This window comes from Macrobrachium nipponense, chromosome 6 (genome assembly GCF_015104395.2).
Source record: "Macrobrachium nipponense isolate FS-2020 chromosome 6, ASM1510439v2, whole genome shotgun sequence".
NCBI classification, from domain to species: Eukaryota; Metazoa; Arthropoda; class Malacostraca; order Decapoda; family Palaemonidae; genus Macrobrachium; species Macrobrachium nipponense.
In genome coordinates, this window is record NC_061108.1 from 19,169,924 (window position 1) to 19,189,923 (window position 20,000).

Here is a 20,000-nt window from a genome sequence, read left to right on the forward strand (position 1 = left end):
AATTCAAAAGAAATTCAAGTAAAGGAAGAGGAATTGCTCGGTATTTAAGACTCCTTGGAAACACATTTTCAAGACTTACTTGCAAGACCTGTAGATTTTCGCTATCTAACGGAATCGGTTGTATTGCAAATCTTTCAAAGATATAGAAAATTATCCATTGCCAAATAGTAAAGATATATAGAATAAATCCTTATGATTCATCAAGATCATGCATTGAAAACTATTAATCCTTTGTTTTACTTTACGTTTTAAGAGAGTCTTGACGTATGCCGCTTTCTCGAGTATGTGACAGATTTCATGCAAATCTCAGAATCAAAGGAGAATTCGAAACTGGCGTCCATAGCGAACGCATAAATGGGATTTGTTATAAATCGCAAATCATCATGACCGGCCTAAATTGTTCTTCACAAACGACCTACATTAATAATAATAATAATAATAATAATAATAATAATAATAATAATATAATATCCTTTATTTCAGCTCAGGGCCATGTATACATAGAATATACAAAATACAGACAGTAACATACGCAATCTAGATACATGAGACAACATGATAAAAAAAATGAATAATCGGCACTTATCCACAAAATAGCTGAGGTAGCATAAAAGATAGTAATCATAATACTGGTAATAACAGTAATAATATTGGTGAGAAAAAATATGCTTTGAGAGTAATAACAGTTAGTGCACATATTATATAACTTAAATTTCAACTAGAGACCTTAGGTGGTTACAGTAGTCAGGTCCAGAGAGCTAAATACATAAATTGAATGTTGAAAAAAAAACTTTAACTTGATAGTAATCACAGTAATAATGAAAAATTAAAAAAGCAATAAATGTAATAATGACAAAATCTGCAGATGACATCTTGCCAATGCAGAGATTAAGTCTTTTAGGGGACAAACGCCTCATTTTCCCATCTTTCCCACAATTTAGATCTTCTTGCTTCACTCCTTAGGATGCTTTGTATGAGCGAGTTGCTGCTGTTTCTCACTCGGGTTACCAGACTGGACATTGTTCGCCTAACAATGATTTTTAAATTGTCCAGGTGGTTTTCTATGAACATCTGTGTGGCGGAGTGGTAGCAGAGTTTCACGTCTCGGTGACAGAAGGCAAACCTCCTTGCAATCATGTTGCCAGCTGCACATAGTTTACGACGCCTCTGTTCAATGTCTGCCGTATCTTTTAGGTCGTCGGTGATAATGTGACCCAAATACGGAAATTCGTGCACAAATTCCAGCCGATGGTTTCCGAGGAAAATTTGTGGTTCTGCAAATGCTTAAGCGATCTCGGGAGCAGCGACATGCACTGGGTCTTGGTTTCGTTGTAGGTTATATATATCAAATTCCATGCACATTGGCGGCGAGTGTCGATGAGTCGTTGGAGACCTTGCACTGATGGGGAAATCAGAACCATATCGTCGGCGTAACAGAGGTTGTTTATAGTTGTTTCATTGACGGTGCATCCGATTGGGAGTTAGTTCAGTTTGACATTCAAGGCATCTGTGTACGTATTAAACAGGTATGGAGAGAGAATGCCCCCTTGCCGAAGCCCGTTTAGGGAGCCGAAGGTGTACGATAATACGTTACCCCATTTGACACAGAATTGCTGTGTGGAGAACCAGCAATGTAAAATGCCAATTAGATACAGGGGTGTGGCCCTTTTATGCAGCTTCAGGAAGAGCTTCAGGTAGTTTACTCTGTCAAATGCTTTTCTCACATCTACAAAACAAAGGAAAACAGATGTTGATGATAGTTAGTAGTTCAGCAATTCTTTCAGTATGTAGATGCAGGTGTCGGTTGAGTGGTTTGCTTTAAACCCGAACTGGTTGTCAGTGGTGTGTTGAAAGGGGAGAAATCTCACTAGAAGAACCGACTCAAGTATCCTCGATGCGATCGTTGTGATTGGAATCGGCCGGTAGTTGCCAGGGTCAGCTGCATCCTTTAGCTTGTTTTTGATTAATGGTATCAAGTGAACTAAGAGTAGGGAGTCTGGAAGAAACCGGTGAATTATGCACGCATTGAATAGGGCAGCTAGCAAAATGTAAATTATCGGATGGCAGAATTTGAAAGCCTCTGCAGGAAGACCATCACAGCCGGGCGATTTATTATTAGGTAGGCTGTTTATGGCATCGCTGATGTTACTTGGCGTAATACGGTCTGCAAAATGAAATTGAATGTTGTCAGTAAGGAGGTTATCTACATCCCTTCGGGAATCTTGATCATTTATGCAATTCAGGATATTGTTGAAGTGGTCGCCCCACATACTTGCGATAGCTTCGTCTCCGACTGCTTCCCCTACTCTCTGTGATAGCTTTTTAGTTTTGGGATTTAAGGACTGGATATCTTTCGAAAGACGAGGATAATCATCAGATTCTAAGTTTCTAGACATTGCATCGGCTCTTAGTTGTTTTTCATTTAACCTGCAGTGCTTAAGAGCAAGTTTGAACTGCACTCTCGCCTGTCTCATTAGTAATGCAAGGTGTCTTTCCCTCGGGCTACCATTTTGCCTCCACAGTAAAAACATTTCTCGTGAGTATGATTACATTAAACGAATGAAATGGTTCGAGATTTCACCTCCGTCATAAGTGTTCAAGGAGTTGGTTCTCAATATTGACAATCGGGGAACTGTTATTTATGCATGGAGACAGTTAACCCGCTGAGAGAGAGAGAGAGAGAGAGAGAGAGCTTGCTCACGAAGGCCAGAAAGATTTACCTAAAAAAAACTGCAAAAGGAATAGAAGAAATATTGGCCAGTGTATTTTCTCTGTATGCAACGCTGACTCCTAATTTTTTTTTTTTCTCTCTCTCTCTCTCTCTCTCTCTCTCTCTCTCTCTCTCTCTCTCTCTCTCTCTCTCTCAGCGTCCCGTTTCAACCTTTTAAGAGACGTTTCTTACCCTCATAAATCGTGTCTCTGCATCTTTCATCTTTAGCCGCGGTCATAAAGTCGCATATGATTGCCAGCTCGTATAGCCTCTCCCAACCCGATTACAGGATGTTGTCGGCCGCGTAAGAGAGTTTTACGAGACCCGTGACTTGACGATATCCAGGTGAGGTGAATTAAAACTCTGAGATTAAGTTTTTATGTTTCCTCCAGAAGGTGGATCAGTGGTGGTTGTTATCGGAGAGATTCTGCTATTGTGAAGGTTATTTATTTTTTTATTTATTCGGGGTGTTTGATTTCGTGTTATTTATTTATTTATTTATTTTTTGCAAGTCAAATCGGAGAATTTCCTAAGCTGTCCGAAGCCATATTTATCGCTTCCGACGTGATGGAACTGAGGATATCTGGCACATAAAAGAGCTGATGATCAGTCACTGTTCTTGGAGAAAAGGAAAATCTAGGTGCGTTTCGAAAATAAGGGAAAAATTACTTTATTACAAATTAATATTATGTTTTCTTAAGTAGGTACGTATTATTTCGAGTCATCTCATTCAGACTGAGTAATACATCTTTTACGAATTTGAAATATTCGGAAATGGACGTAGAACAGACGAAAACCTTTGAAAATATATATGCAAAATGTGTTTAAACATTTCGTCTTCCTTTCAGCAAATAAGTGCAACAGTTAAAATAATAACCGAAATAAAATCACTCAGATTTACACTTGATTAATGTAATTAATTTATTTAATTTGTGTTATTGATTCGTGAACACTGATTGATAATTTTAATAAGTGATATTCTTTGCTAAGTTTCATACCGAAAATTTTTTCTTTTGTGGAAATTATTTGCTTTTTCGCATGTAATTTGTTTGAGCAACCATGATATATATAAAGAGCAGACGAGAAGTGTCTAATCGACTTATATTTTTTTTTTCATTACCTTTGTTTGTGTGATACAACTAAGTATTTTACAGAATGCTGGAAATTATAAGCCTTTGCACAATTTGCTTCCGAGTTGATAAAGTCATTAGACATTTGAGCAGAGTTCTTGTTGAGATGTTGTGTAAGACGATAAATGTCAAACAGTCAGCGTTCTAAGCATGAATAATTTCATTGCAGGAAGTCAAATAACCTTTAGAAAATATTCTAAATTACATTTATTATTAATATCATCAAGGCAGGACAGGAAGTGTTTGGTAATGAAATCATTTTAATTTTCTGGAGGCAGACCGGCGGAGAATCTGAAAGCCTCCTTAGATCATCTTTTCGGTTAGAATATTGACATTTTAAACAGTTTCTCAAGAACATCAACATCCATTTATAATTATGTTGAATATGGAAAACTACTATATTGCACCCAAAGGTTTTCTTTCAGTTATGACATTGGCATTTTCAACGGAAATTTTCAAGAACACTAAAATTCATTTATAATTATGCAAGCAAATATGGTGAATTACTATGAATGCGAGGCGATGAAAAATTTATTTCGGATCAGTTTCAGGAAAGGGAGATGCAAAATGTATTTACGGCCTCTGCGTGCACCCTCGCGACTTTGTGATATTAGAGCAGCTGCGATTGCATTAAGTCTTGAAGTGCTGCATTAATTAGTGAAGGTGTTAGCCGGGATACAGTTATTAGAAACAAAGTGATTCACATATATGAATATGGAAATAAAGTTGTTATAAAGACCTTTGAATTGTTCAAAAAGGTAGTTGTACTTAATATACCCATACTTATAAAAAAGATAAGTATACGTATTTTGAAGGTACGTATAATAACACGAAACTGGAGCACATAGAAAATGCAAAATAAGGAATGGGAAGCAAGTTCTATCACTTCAAAAATAGAAATTTATAGAGTATACTAGTATATGGGAAAGTTTATTATAAGGTAATGTTTTACTCAATTTCAGTGACGTCGGTTTTCTCAGACATTTATACGCTTGAATGGAAAAGAATGAAAATGGCATATGACATAAATGGGATGAATAAATTAATTATGGAAACAAAAAGAGAATGGCCAAAAGAATATGAAAACTAAGAGTGCAAAGTATATATGGAGATATCACGTTTTAGATCTATTAAGCCAAAAATATCACATATTTGATGAAATACCTAATGTATATTAGCCTCAGGCCATTACGGACTCTTGCCCAGATTCGAGGTTTCAAGACGGTAGAGAGCAGTGATGTTTAGAGCGCATGAATTAGTGTAAAGCGAAAGTAAAGATGGTTGCTTCTCATGAACCTCTGGATGAATAGGAAGTCACTAGGGCAAAAGCGAATGAGACGCTGCTATGCAACTCTTGAATGAATATTGTGTAAAAAGAGTTAAAAACAGCGAATGCTAAGACGAATTTTCATATGCAAATTGACCATCGCAATGCCTTGGCTTCATATGTGTATTACAGAGAAAAAATTATTTGAATCGTTAGAAGGGTTTGAAATTCTGTGAGAAATGATGGTTGGAAAGGTTATGACGAAATGAAAAGATAAATGGGAAACACATAACAGAGTAAAGGATGTTGGGTGGGGGGAAGCATTAATTGGAATTTGACGGTTGTTACTTCCATCATCATATATAATAAAGTGAGCCTCGAGTCTTTAACTTCTTAGCGTGCATGAAGTATCAATGTTTATGTTGTGTGTGAACTGGAAAGAATATGCAAGGACAAGCAAGGAAGTAAAAATCCACCCTTTTCATATTGCTTGGTATGTCATTGAATGTGAGGAGTAAATAAATAGTACTTAGTAGTAAACTACTTCAGTCAGGTTAGGAAAGGTAAAGTAACAATGTACGTTGCTTTTATGATTCGTGATTTTTTTTATACGTTTGGAGAGTAGTAGAATTTCTACTGGTCACAATTATTTATTCAAATAAACTGGATGGTAATTTCACGATGTATATTACAAATAGTTTTTCAATAACAAAAAAGCATAAATTAACGTTTAACGTCACATAAATAAAATTCCTTGAAAATAAAAGGGACATCTGTACCGCCCACGTTCGCTGCATTGGATTGTAAATGGTCTAAAGGTATGGTGCATCTCTCACATTTTTTAACATTCCGTATTTCAGACTAAAATTGTTGTTGTTAGACAGTCTGTATATAGTATATATATTTTGTCAATGCCATGAGATGAGTGCTTCATCGTCACGCGTATAAAAAAATAGTCATTTGCCGTGACATTCGTGATTGTAACACGCAAATGCTACAGTGATCGTTGTCTCATTCATTTCCGTACTTAATCGGAGATGGTGGCAATTTGTAATCTTGTTTTCCCTTAATCCGGATAATCAATGAGGTAGATATATTCTTTGTGCACATAGAGTAAAGATTGTGTACATAGAGTAAAAATAAACTTTGAGGATCCCAATGGTGATTTTATGCCTTTAAGAGTTTCAGAATAACCTATTTATAATTTAAATAGAATTTCATAGATGAAGGTAGATTTCGATAGATTTGTTAGCATAAAAGTATGGATGAGGTTTCAGATGCCTATTACTTTGAGAAGTTATATTACCGACGCCCTGGGATGAACTTGTTTTTCATCATTTAAAATTAGGAACTTTGAGAAGTTTCATTTATTCTTGTAGTCTCTTCCTTTAATTAAAATGTGTTGACGTAACTCCGTACTTTCCTTGACGCTCTCACTGGCTTTATATCATTGCTCTCATTGACAGGTAAAGAAAGATATGATTTTTATCGTTCCCATTGGTTGTCAACCCATTCATTCGCTTGCGTCACAGAAACCAGAGGAAGATGGCAACAGAGCTTCACAGAATCCTCTGTCAGATAAATATTCATAAGATTTGCTGTGTAATTTTTGTCTTTAGACTTCACATCACGTTTTTGGTCCGCCAGTGTTTGCGTCAAGAGGGACTTTACTTAGTAATAGACAGATTGTGATGTATTCGTTTAAAATTTGCATTTTAGCGTTCATCTCTCTCTCTCTCTCTCTCTCTCTCTCTCTCTCTCTCTCTCTCTCTCTCAATATATATATATATATATATATATATATATATATATATCTAATCATATATATATATGTGTGTGTGTGTGTGTGTGTGTGTGTGTGTGTGTGTGTGGTGTAGTGATCTATATATATATATATATATATATATATATATATATATATATATATATATATATATATATATAAATATATATATATATATATATATAATATATAGATATAAATTATATATATATATATATATATATATATATATATATAAAATATATATATACACACACATGTATAGATTCCTCCATAAACATCCAACCTAACTAACTATATGAAGACACTTTGTGTATACAAGTGTATATATGACACACACACACTATGTATACACACACACACACACACACACACACACACACACACATATATATATAATATATATATATATATATATATATATATATATATATATATGTGTGTGTGTGTGTGTGTATATAGTGTGTGTGTGTGTGTGTGTATACATAGTGTGTGTGTCATATATACACTTTTATACACAGTGTCTTCATATAGTTAGTTAGGTTGGATGTTTATGTAGGAATCTATACATGTGTAAATATATATATATATATATATATATACCATATATATAGTTCACTACCACTTCTATAACTTCCGTACAGTAGATAATAAACTGAAATATGATGAATAGATAAACACTTGCATGTTTTACTCAATATGAAATCTAACGTAGGATAAGCATAAAACCTAACTAAATGATAGCACTTTTAATAAGTTTCAGAATAAGGAAAATTGTAAATTTATTTTTTAGAAATATTAAAAGACTGAGTATAGGAGTGCTTGAAACCTTACCTGGAAAACGTAGCCCCTTCGTTTCCAAAGGCAGTTCTGAGTATTTTTCACAGAACGTATAATTTTTATTGAATATAAAGATGTCTGCGTTTGTTAGGAGAGAGGCCTTTCAGGATTTGTTTCTGTTGGATCCAGGTTGTTCCCCTTTAGTTGTTTCACAGAGAACTTTGGGAAGATTCAGAAAAACTGCAAATATTCTCTCGGAATGGTAGCGAATAATATGCGCAAACCGATGTCCTCATTAACGTTTACGCAGGCAAAGGGAAATCCTTGCTCTATAATTTTATGGAATGAGAGGTATCCTTATGGAAGAAAATATGTCCGCAATGACACTTCGGGCAAGAACACTTTTGCTATGCCTGTTGCTTCACCGTCGAAAAATTCATGATGCCTAGGATGATGCGTTATTTACTAATTTTATTTATCTTCTTAGCTGCTATCTTGCTCCAGTAAAAGGGAAATGTGTTTGTATAATGATCTGTACAAATAACGTGGAAGGCGCAGTAGGAGTCGTCTAATCTTCAGGTAATTTACAATTGTTGCTATTTCAACTCATTCTGGAAGTTTGTAGACCCATTGTAAGCAGGGAACGTTCTCAGTAACCTCAGCTTTTGTGAAAGTAAGTTTTATCTTCAAAGTTAACTGAAATCATAACGTCGGCATTACTGGAAAACAGGTTTTCCCCATCGCAAGGACTGTCTTTGACTCCCAATTTCTCTGTGAAATGAAACTTTATCCTGAAAGTTGTGGAACTATCCAGTGGAGTCGGTTTTCTTTGCTCATGATTATCTCTTTGGTTTGCCTTCTTTGGCAGAGGCTCAAAGTTCATGTCAGGTCATTTTAATCCTGCATTATTATTCTCATTTGGTTTTTTAATTAATGTGACACTGTTTTGGTCTTTATTATTCTTACTTCGTGATCGAAAGTTTATTAATATAGAATATTTGGTCATTCTTGTATTCCTTGTCTTTACCATACATATCACTTTTTAATCTGGATTGTTTTTGCAAATGTTCCTAATTTTATTCTTGAGTATATGGTTTTAGTTGTTGACTAATAGCATTTCTCTGAAGAGATTCTTTGATTATTAAACGGTTACCAATATGTTTTGTTTGCACAAAACTTGCTTTGCGATTTTATATTTTATGATACCATCAGTCATAGTTGACATCTTACGGTAGAAATAGAGAAAAAGTATTTCGGTTTTTATATTCATTGATTTTTTTTTTCATCATCTGTGCTTTTCTAACTATTTTTAAAGCTTTAGTTCAAGCCTTCCACTAAGGCTTAGTATTATCTTAATAACGTCCTTTGTCAAGTCTGTTTCTATCATACCTATAATCATACCTGTAATTTGTATGTACTAGATGCTGATGTGCAGATTCAGAACTGCTAACTAGATATTTCTTGTTTTCAGAAAGGAAAACTCTGTGAATGGACATTAGCATTTAGATAATGAGTTCCATGGATCATCGTAAAATGACGTCGGCATACAGATATTATGGATCCCTTTGACATGATATATTCGCGTAATAAGGCCCCATTTATATTCTGATGACTAAGTAACATATGAAAGACAATTAATGCCTCAAAGGGAGTTAGTTAGTTGAGTATATTCATTTTTGTAGTAATGTCTCTCAAGTCTTTGAAGTCTCCAAGTTTTCGTTCCTTTGATAATTCAGGTATAAGTTCTCGTATCTAAAAATAGGAAGACGCCTAAGTTATGGCAAGTACGGAGAAAGAGAGAGCGCTGCCATTCCTTAATCATCATTGACTTTATCCGTAACTTTCTACTGTACTCAAATGGTAAGTTTACAGGGCCAAGATACTAAGTTATATTAAAGAAACATGATAATTTTAGTTTATTAATTAATAGCAGGAAAGTGCTAAATGTGAATAGGTTACAGAGCAGGCTGTATTACTGGAACTTTATGGCTATAAATGGTTTCAGTTCGCAGTTCATCTTTCTAGTTAACCTAGATTTTGGTTTGGGAATATTAAAAGGTTTTACATTATTTTCATAAATGTCATAAACTCAGTATATGGGGTCATTTCTCCTTTAAAAAAAAAGAGTACTGTTCCGTCTCCAAACCAGTGTTAGTGTAAACTACAAAAATAACTGACCTCAATTAATCATATGCTTTCTTAGGCTGTGAAGATTTCGTTATTCAAGGCTTTATACTGGTGTCTTGAAGGCAAACTGTAGTCGGTATGCATATATAAAAAATTTGGTATTCGACCTTTAAGTCAGATCACTCACAACCAAGACCACTTTGACGCTATATGGACACACACACACACACACACACACATACACACACACACACAGGTATGTATTTATGTATGTATTTAATAAGTCACAAAACTGTACGTGACAAATATCTACGTAGATAACCACAGGAAAGTTGAACATTTTAGGCTGGTTTCTAAGTATCTGGTCTTGAACTTGCACATTTCTAGTCTTTATCCACGCGTGTATATTTGTATATACCTATATGCACGTATATAAACACGTGTGTGTATATATACATTTATATGTATATGTATTTTTATATAGATGTATATATATACATATATAGGTATATATTCATGTATGTAATTAACAAACTATATATATAATATATATATATATATATATATATATATATAAATATATATATATATATATATATATATAAGTTAAGTATATCTTAGTTTTACCCGACCACTGATTAACACCTCTCCTAGGGCTGGCCCGAAGGATTAGATATTTTTACGTGGCTAGGAACCAGTTGGTCACCTAGCAACGGGACCTACAGCTTATTGTGGGATCCGAACCACACTATATCGGGAAATGAATTTCTATCACCAGAAATAAATTCCTCTGATTCCACGCTGGCCGAGCCGGGATTCGAACTTCAGACCACCAGATTCGCAGCCGAGTATATATATATATATATATATATATATATATATATATATATATATATATATATATATATATATATATATATATATGTCGTACAGGGACTCCAAACAAGAAAATAAGGGTAAAATCAACAAAGAATCAGTGTGGAGAATTGTTGAGGATATATGGTATAAAAGATAATGTTTTAAGAGCAATTTAATTTGTTTATGAAGGAAGCGAAGCGTCCGTTAGATAGGGGTGTTTCGTGTGTCCATGGGTGTTGAATATCTTTATAGAAAGAAGCGATGCAAAAAGTCGGTGTTATGGGATAAATAATTAATTAAAAAATAAATTATCTATAATATATATATATATATATATATATATATATATATACATATATATATACTATATATATATATAATATATATATATATATATATATATATATATATATATATAAATAAACACAAGACAACTGTCACTGCCTGATATATCTTCTGGAATTGCTGAATACTAAATGGAAATAATCTCATCACCATTAAACGCTGCAAAAAACTCTTTAGCTCCATGTCTAACCACCCTACTTACACAAAGCCTTTTTACTATTCCCAATCTATCTAAAATAATAAATTCCGAGTGGATCTTGATTGTTCTCATCCGGGTGACAGTAGGGGAGACATGAAAAAGTCACTCACCCCATGCAAACCAGTTTGTCCGCCATGGTGAGGGTGGAGTAGGTAGGGGAACGGAAGGATAGGGGAGATATACCACGCTCCTCTTGCTAACCTATTTGTTTGCCTCAGGTGGGGGGTAGGGCATATAGGGGATCGGAAAGGTAGGGGAGACATCAGCGCCGTGTTCCAGCGCGCGTACCGCGCCAACAAGCTCATGAACACTAAAAACAACGTAAAACAAGATATTGCACTATTATATATTTATATATATATATATATATATATATATATATATATATATATATATAGTATATACATATATATATATAATTATATATATTATAATATTATATATATATATATATATATTATATATATTATAATAAACTCCAGATATCGAGCGTGAAAGAATCATTCCACTCCTTCCTCAGTCAAAGATGCCATTTTTCCGGGGAACGACCAAAGAGGACGTCAGCTTCTTTCATCTCGCGCTGTTTGGTGTCTGTTATTTGTCAAGTAGAAGCGGATCTTTAATCTCTTCATCTTTGTGCGGCCACATTTTTGCTTTCTTTGTGTAAAGAGCAAGATATAGCTATTCTGCATCCGGCTTTTTTCTGTACTGAATAAAGAAAAGTGATATGGTGATGATCAAAGCTTTTACAGTGCATTGTGTATTTTTATGTTGTGACAGAAATGGTTATGGTCAGGCAATGAAATTTGATGGATCATTTAGTACATTAAACTTTGTTGTTGTTGAAGATAACTGCATACGTTATTGTATGGAAAGAGAAGGAGGGGGAGAGAGATGTACCTATATAATTAGCTGAAAGTGGATGATAGAAACAAACTTGAATTGTAGTTTACTGAGCCTTTCATTATCCAATCTGCATATCGTTGAGTGTTTACTGGTCAGGTGTGATTTAAAACTGTAATAACCGATCAGTGATTCAAGAATAATTATTAAAAAATGTTCAAACATAATTACATTTCTGTAAGGACGAATGGCATATCTTGGTTTATTCCCTTCTGGGAGATAAAACCAAGAACAGCCGTGAGAGAATTGCCCTTAGAGAGCGACTTCATGAGTGGGACTCTGTCATGTAATTAGACATGAGGACTGATATCCGAAATGGCTTGTTTATTCATGTGGAAATGTGCCTAATAGTTTCCTCGCGTGAACTGATGTGTGTTCATTCTGCTGTCTTACGAAATATTCTCTTCATAGCGGGATTTATGTCTCTATTAATGGGAGTTCTTCCGAAACGGCTAAATGTCATGCATAGACGTTTTTGCTGTCTTCTATTTTTCTCTCGAAAAAATAATTTATGTTTCACTTGACACATCCGACTACGTCTTTTGAAAGTCGTGTTTGCGAAACGTCAGTTCTGTAGATCATTATTAGTAATGTCATAGTAAAAATTAACTAGTTATTACATATGTGTAAACTGTCCTTATGTTTGAGGACTGGTCTGAGTGTATAAGCCTGACCCAACTTTCGTCACACATCTATCTTTAGTTGGAACTCGGCTTTGTTTTAACGCTGAAAATAGCTCTCGGAAATTCCGCGTCTCGCCCCGTGATGACTAATCAGTATCCTTTAACCATGAAATTTTAAAGGACTTTTTATTCAGCTTTCAGTGACCTTTAGTAGACGAAAGGTATCGGGGCTTTAAACAGCACAGGCTCTCCTTTAACAAGCATTTTTCTTCCAATCCAAAGTTTATTTTGCTGTTTTGGCAACCTTTTGAATGATGATCAAATTCCTTTTTTGCTCTGCGGACTCGGGTGTTGGATAAAAACCGTCTTAGATCATTTATCTATGCCATAGAACTCCTCGAAGCGCTGAAAAATGCACAGGCGATTAATCTCGTAGTTTAAAAGCTGAAACCAAGTAGAAATTAATTCCTTACTACCAAAGAACAGTGACGGTACAAACAAATTTAAAGATAAGGCCACATAGAAAACAAACGGTTGAAATCTGTTTAATGGTTGTCCTAAAGTTCAGGGAGAGAAAGCTTCATTTTTTCAATGAATTGACAAGGATGATTGCTAGATTTTATTATAGTTCGAGAAAAACACTGCAATTGATTTTATCGGAATATTTTAATTGTAATTTTTCCGATTACGGAACTGTTCCTGCCACGTAAACAAGCTAATTTTAATTTTTCCGATTAGGGAACTGTTCCTGCCAAGTAAATAAACTAATTTCTGTATTTTTTTTATGCTTGCATTCTGCATGTTATTTAAATGTCCTTACCAACAAAAGACAAGTAAGTGTCCTTACAAACAGTAGACAGCTAAATGGCCTTACAGACAATAGACAACTCGCCAGAGTTCAGGAGCAAAATTTACTTTTTTTGTTTTTGCATATTGTATATTAAAATAAGGTTGAAAAATCAAAAGATTATTTTGATTGACAGGTACAAATTGTTCAGTGAACAAACAGGCAAACGCTGCTCAGGAGATGATATATTTTACTACATCTAAGTTGAAAGAAGGAATTCCAGCATCAAATTGCCTTCACCCCTTCCAACTTTTATCTTCTAGTTTTCTTTTCCTATCGAGGGAAGAACTTTTAATGACGGTTAGTTCATAATATGGATTTATTCGTCAATTTCTCCCTCTCTTATATTTACCATCTCTTATTCTTCCCCTACTCACTTTTCTTTTATCGAAATTTTCTCTTACATTTTCTGTCCTTATCTATAACAGATCTCTCTCTCTCTCTCTCTCTCTCTCTCTCTCTCTCTCTCTCTCTCTCTCTCTCTCTCTCTCTCTCTCTCTCTCTCTCTCTCTCTCCCCCCTTCCGTTTTTCCTACTCACCACTTGTTCTAGAGAGCAGGGATGAAAGTAAAGATAGAATTTTAAGGGTGAAATAAGGGGCTCTGGAATTTTCCGAAAGTCGGGCCATAATGAATGTCTTCTCTCACCTGCGCTCGCTGCTCTCCTAGTCGCTAATTTTACTTCGATTCCGTAAATTGAATACATTCAACAAAAACAAAAAAGTAAGTCTATAATTTTCTATGTAATGTGAAAGATTTCTGAATCCCATTTTCTGTTTCAATTTCTTTTTTCATGATTCTTATCCCGAGTTGTATGATATTGACTTCTCTTTATAAGGTCAAACATGCTCTCTCTCTCTCTCTCTCTCTCTCTTCCCTCTCTCTCTTCTCTCTCTCGTATAGCCATCTTGCTTGGTGAGACGTTCCCGCGTGAAGTCAGATTAATCAACAGATATCACAAGTTTAACATACGTCTAGAATTTGAGAAATATCTAGAAGTGTTCGTGAACTATCGGTGATAAGATTAGTGTGAAAATAGTAGGATAAAGCAATCTTCTAAGTTAGTTTATCAAGTGAAATACTGTAAATCGAACAAGATGGCAGTAAGTTCCAACTGCGGGAAGAAATGGCGCAAAATTTAGCATGCTTGGCAGATTCGCAATACGATGAGGTAGCAGGAAGGGAAATGGCATTTCTCATCTATGAGATCAGCAACAGTACCTAAAACCAAAAAGATACAAAAGCATTTCATAGATATATTAGAAGGATATAATCCTTCAAACTGGAACAAATCAAATGAAAACATCTTGAAAATAATTGAAGAAGTTCCAAATAAAATCCAAGTGGTCAAGAGACTCATAAAGAAAATATACATAAACCAACATGACAAAGAAAATGAATACAAAGTGAACCTTGTGAATATCCTAATTGATGCATTAGGAAAAAGAATGCCAAAAGCATGCAAACTGTCTAAGGTGTGGTATAGTCAATAGTCAAATCCACAAAACCTAATCAGAAAATGTGCTGCATGCAACATTCCGACCCATCCACAGTGTGCTGAGGTAATGCAAGATATGAAAAAAGATACAAGAATATTTTGTTCAACAGAGGGAATTGCAGATTTGGAGAAAGATGTTACTACAAACATCCAAAGGTATGTCACAACTATGAAATATATGGTAAATGTTGCATACCTAGATGGCTATGGGGATGATTGCAGAGATTTGCATCCAAAAATATGCAAAAACCTAAAAGAAGGAAAAGGATGTAAGTTCGACAAAAAATGTAAAATATATGCACCCTGTAGCCATGAATCATAATCAAATCAATAACCAATCAAGTAATAAAATCCAAAATAAGAAAGAAACAAATAAAGAGAGAGAAAAAAGAATATCAGGTAAAAGAAAAAAGCAAGCCACCAACGAGATATGCAGAGTGTCAGCAAAAAATTTCAAAGCATCAGCTCCAAAATTCTACTCAAGAGATAATAACTGTATTTATTATGCAAGAGGATATTGCAGAAAGAAACGGAGAAAATTGCAGATTCAGACACAAAATGAATAATTATGATGAAGGAAGATCAAATATTATGGAAAAGTTGGATTTTTTTAATGTCAGAATTTCTGGAAATGAAAAAAAAGAACAACATACCAGAACAGGAAAGAGACATGGGAAAATCCTTATTACTACCAATATTAAATGAAGGAGAAAAAAAAAACACGCAAACCATCATAGTGATGGATGCGCAGGGTTTAGTTACGAGTAACTCAAAAAGAAAAATAGAGTACTAGAAGAACTAACCCAAATTGAAAAGAAAATAGATATAATGAATATAGTGAACCTGGGTATTCCCAAGAGACTGGGAATGATGATCAAATAAAAGGGTTCCAAAATTATAGATCAGATAGAAAAAATAGGAATCAAGGGGGAACCGCAATATATGGGAAAGACAAAAAACAAGGAAAAATATATGAGAAATATAGTAACTCAGAATGTGAACTAATAGCGGTAGAATTTGAATCTGAAAAATTAATGAACATAGTAATATATAGACCTCCTAATACTCCAAAGAGTTTGACTTAATAATAGAAAATTGGATGATATATGTAGAAATCACAAGGACTGGACTATTCTCCTATCTGGAGACTCAACTTTCCTTTCGTAGAATAGAAAGAACGAATAGGAGATTGTGGTTGTACTTATACATATAAAAAAGAGAGTAATAGTAGTGCAGAAGATAAGAGGCAATTCGAAAAGCTATTAGATATGCTACTAAAATACAACATTCAACAAAATAAATCACCTGCCAACAAGAAAAAGGAAAATACTTTAGACCTAGTATTTGTGAACGAGATGAATTTATGTTAAATAAATAATAGTTTTATAATGCGAGTATTTCAGACCATAATGTCATAGAATTAACAGTTCATTCCAAAGCAAGTGAAAACAGAGATAAGCAAGAAATGAAAAAGTGGGAAGGATATGGAAAATACAACTTCTACAGTAAAAATATAAAATGGTCAGAAATAAATGAAGAATTAAACAAAGATTGGGATAACATTTTCGTAAGTGATGATATAAGGGTAAATACGGAGATATTATATAAAATATTAGAGAAAATAGTGGATAAATATACCGAAGAAGAAAAGTAAACATCAGTCATGCATACCAAGAGACAGAAGGATCTTGTTCCAGAAAATCAGAAAGTGGAAAAAAGGTCTTGCAAAAGAAAAAGAAAAAAAAAAATGCATGGAAAGTTATAGAACTAAAAAGTAAGATAGAAAATGCAGAACAAAAGATATACAATCAAAAGAAAATGAAAAACGGGGACTTGGAAGAAAAAACCCTAATAAATATCAAGCAAAATCCCAAACTATTATACTCATACGCGAAAAAGATGAATAAAAGAAGAATAGAAATAGGCCCTCTAAGAATTGAAGGAAGATTAACGAATGAAAAAAAGGAAATTTGCAACATACTGGCAGAACGATATAAGAGAGAATTCACCCCTAGAATAGATAATGAAGATAATGATATAGAAGTAAGGGACAAAAATAGTGAAATATTTAGCTGACATAGAAATTAATGAAGCTGATATTGTGCAGGCAATTAATGAAATTAAAAATGGAGCTGCAGCAGGGCCTGATGGAGTTCCTGCTATTTTGTTAAAGAAAGTAGTTCATTCTATCGCAAAGCCACTTGCAATATTATTAAGACAAAGTGTAGATACAGGCAAGATTTATGATGAGCACAAATTAGCATATATCACCCCTACTTTCAAAAGTGGATCAAGACTAGAGGCAAGTAATTATAGGCCTGTGAGTCTAACATCACATATTATGAAAGTGTATGAAAGGGTAATGAAGAAAAATATTATGAAACATTAATAAAAAATAATTTGTTTAATATAGGGACAACACGGTTTCGTACCCGGAAAAAGTACACAAAACCAACTGTTAGATCCACGTGGAGGAACCATATCCATATATATGTATGAAAAAGCGGAACTGAAACAGATTCGGTTTATCTAGACTTTGCAAAAGCTTTTGACAAAGTAGACCATAATATATTAGCGAAGAAAATTAGAAAACACAATATCGTGGATAAAGTAGGAAGATGGTTAAAAGAATTTTTACACACAGAAAACAGATAGTTATTGCAAACGATGAGAAATCGGATGAAACCAAGGTAATATCCGGTGTGCCACAAGGTACGGTGTTAGCTGCAATACTGTTTGTTATTATGATGAAGACATAGACAGTAATGTTAAGGATTCGGTAGTGAGTAGTTTCGCTGATGACACAAGAATAAGTAGAGAAATTACTTGTGATGAAGATAGGAACGCTCTACAAAGAGACCTTAACAAAGTATATGATTGGGCAGAGGTAAATAGATGGTATTTAACTCTGATAAATTTGAATCAATAAATTATGGAGACAGAAGGAAAGCTATATGCATATAGGGGACCTAATAATGAGACAATCAAAAATAAGGAAGCAGTAAAGACCTTGGTGTGGTGATGAATAGGAACATGTTATGCAATGATCAAATAGTAATTCTTTTGGCAAAATGTAAAGCAAAAATGGGAATGTTGTTACGGCACATTCAAAAAACAAGAAAAGCTGAAAACACATGATTATGCTTTATAAAACATATGTTCGTAGTCCACTTGAATATTGCAATATGATATGGTACCCACACTATCAAAAGGATGTTGCACAAATAGAGAGTGTACAAAGGTCCTTTACAGCTAGAATAGAAGAAGTTAAGGACCTTGACTACTAGGAAAAGACTACAATCCTTAAAATATATAGTCTAGAAAGGAGAAGAGAACGCTACATGATAATTCAGGCATGGAAACAGATAGAAGGAATAACAGAAAACATCATGGAACTAAAAATATCAGAAAGAGCAAGCAGAGGTAGATTAATAGTGCCCAAAACTATACCAGGAAGAATAAGGAAAGCACACAGGACATTAATCCACTACGCACCAGCATCGATAATGCAGCGTCTATTCAATGCGTTGCCAGCTCATCTGAGGAATATCAGGAGTGAGCGTAAATGTGTTTAAGAATAAGCTCGACAAATATCTAAACTGCATCCCAGACCATCCAAGATTGGAAGATGCAAAATATACCGGAAGATGTACTAGCAACTCTCTGGTAGACATTAGAGGAGCCTCACACTGAGGGACCTGGGGGCAACCCGAACGAACTGTAAGGTCTGTAAGGTCTCTCTCTCTCTCTCTCTCATTCGTATATTTAAGACAATCAGTGATCCAGCAATTATGTTTTGTTGAAATTTCTTTTATTGCTCTACTCTCCTTATGGGGTTAGTGCCGTCATTATACCTCGCGCGGTGCACTGTCGGCATTAATAAATGTTGGCGGCGTCCCTTCGGCCCCTAGTTCCATCAGTTTTTTAGCCGTTTACTTTACCTTCATTCCCGCTTCCTTTCTTTCATCTTGCAGTTCAACCATTCCAAATTACCCTTTTTACTATCCTGGCGCTGAATGACTGAATGTACTGAATATACAAAGTAACAGGAAAGTATGCAACAAAAATATGTGGGAATGGATAGATTATATTTGTGAAGGGCTCTTCAAAGAGAGAGAGAGAGAGAGAGAGAGAGAGAGAGAGAGAGACGAGAGAGCCGATAGAGAGATTTGAGAGAACTTTTTTGAGATGAGAGAGAGAAGGAGGAGGAATTTGTAGACAATTTGTTCTGGTTTCCAGAGCATCTACGGAAATTTAATTTGTTCCTTTTAGTGGACCCGAGAGATGTTTGGCATCTATCTGTAAGAATTCTCTACGCTCAACAGTTTCAGAAGTATTCCTTTCTGCGTTTTATTTTTCTTTTGTAGTTATCCTGTTTACCCTTTTCCGTTATTTCGTTTTTAGTAGATTTTCATCAATATCCCTGAAGTACTTATTACATTTATTAAATACATTTTTTTCCTCATATTCATGATGAGTAGCCATTAGTGACTAATATTTTTCTTGTTAATGAAAATATATTTACTTAATCAACCTTTTCAACATACTTTCATTATAATATAAATTTTGAGTAGTGTATGCAAAAGGATGAATTAACATTATATGGAGAAAGGATAAGTGTGATTGAATCTTTCAAATATTTATGGACAATAACATCCAGCGCAGTTCTCGTTTGTTGTAACTCAGTGAAAGATACAAAAAAGGAAAATAAAACAAAGGGCAGGACGGATAAGCTTTAAAAATCAGATTGAGATTACTTCAGAAAGTAAACATGAAACGGATGTGAATTATGGCATGGCACTGAAACTATAGACTTTGTAGATTCCAGAATATTGCTTTAAGAAGAACATTAAGGGCCAGAGGGCAGGACAGGGCAATAATATGTTACCATAACGAAAATAAGAGATGTACCATTTGTAGATTAGATTAGAT

At 34.5% G+C, this 20,000-nt stretch overlaps 1 protein-coding gene across 3 annotated transcripts in view; it reads left to right on the top strand.

Annotated features, from left to right (window-relative positions):
* The window catches only part of LOC135216705 (protein quiver-like), a 782,257-nt gene that overhangs the window by 71,033 nt on the left and 691,224 nt on the right, over positions 1-20,000 (top strand). The window lies entirely within an intron of this gene.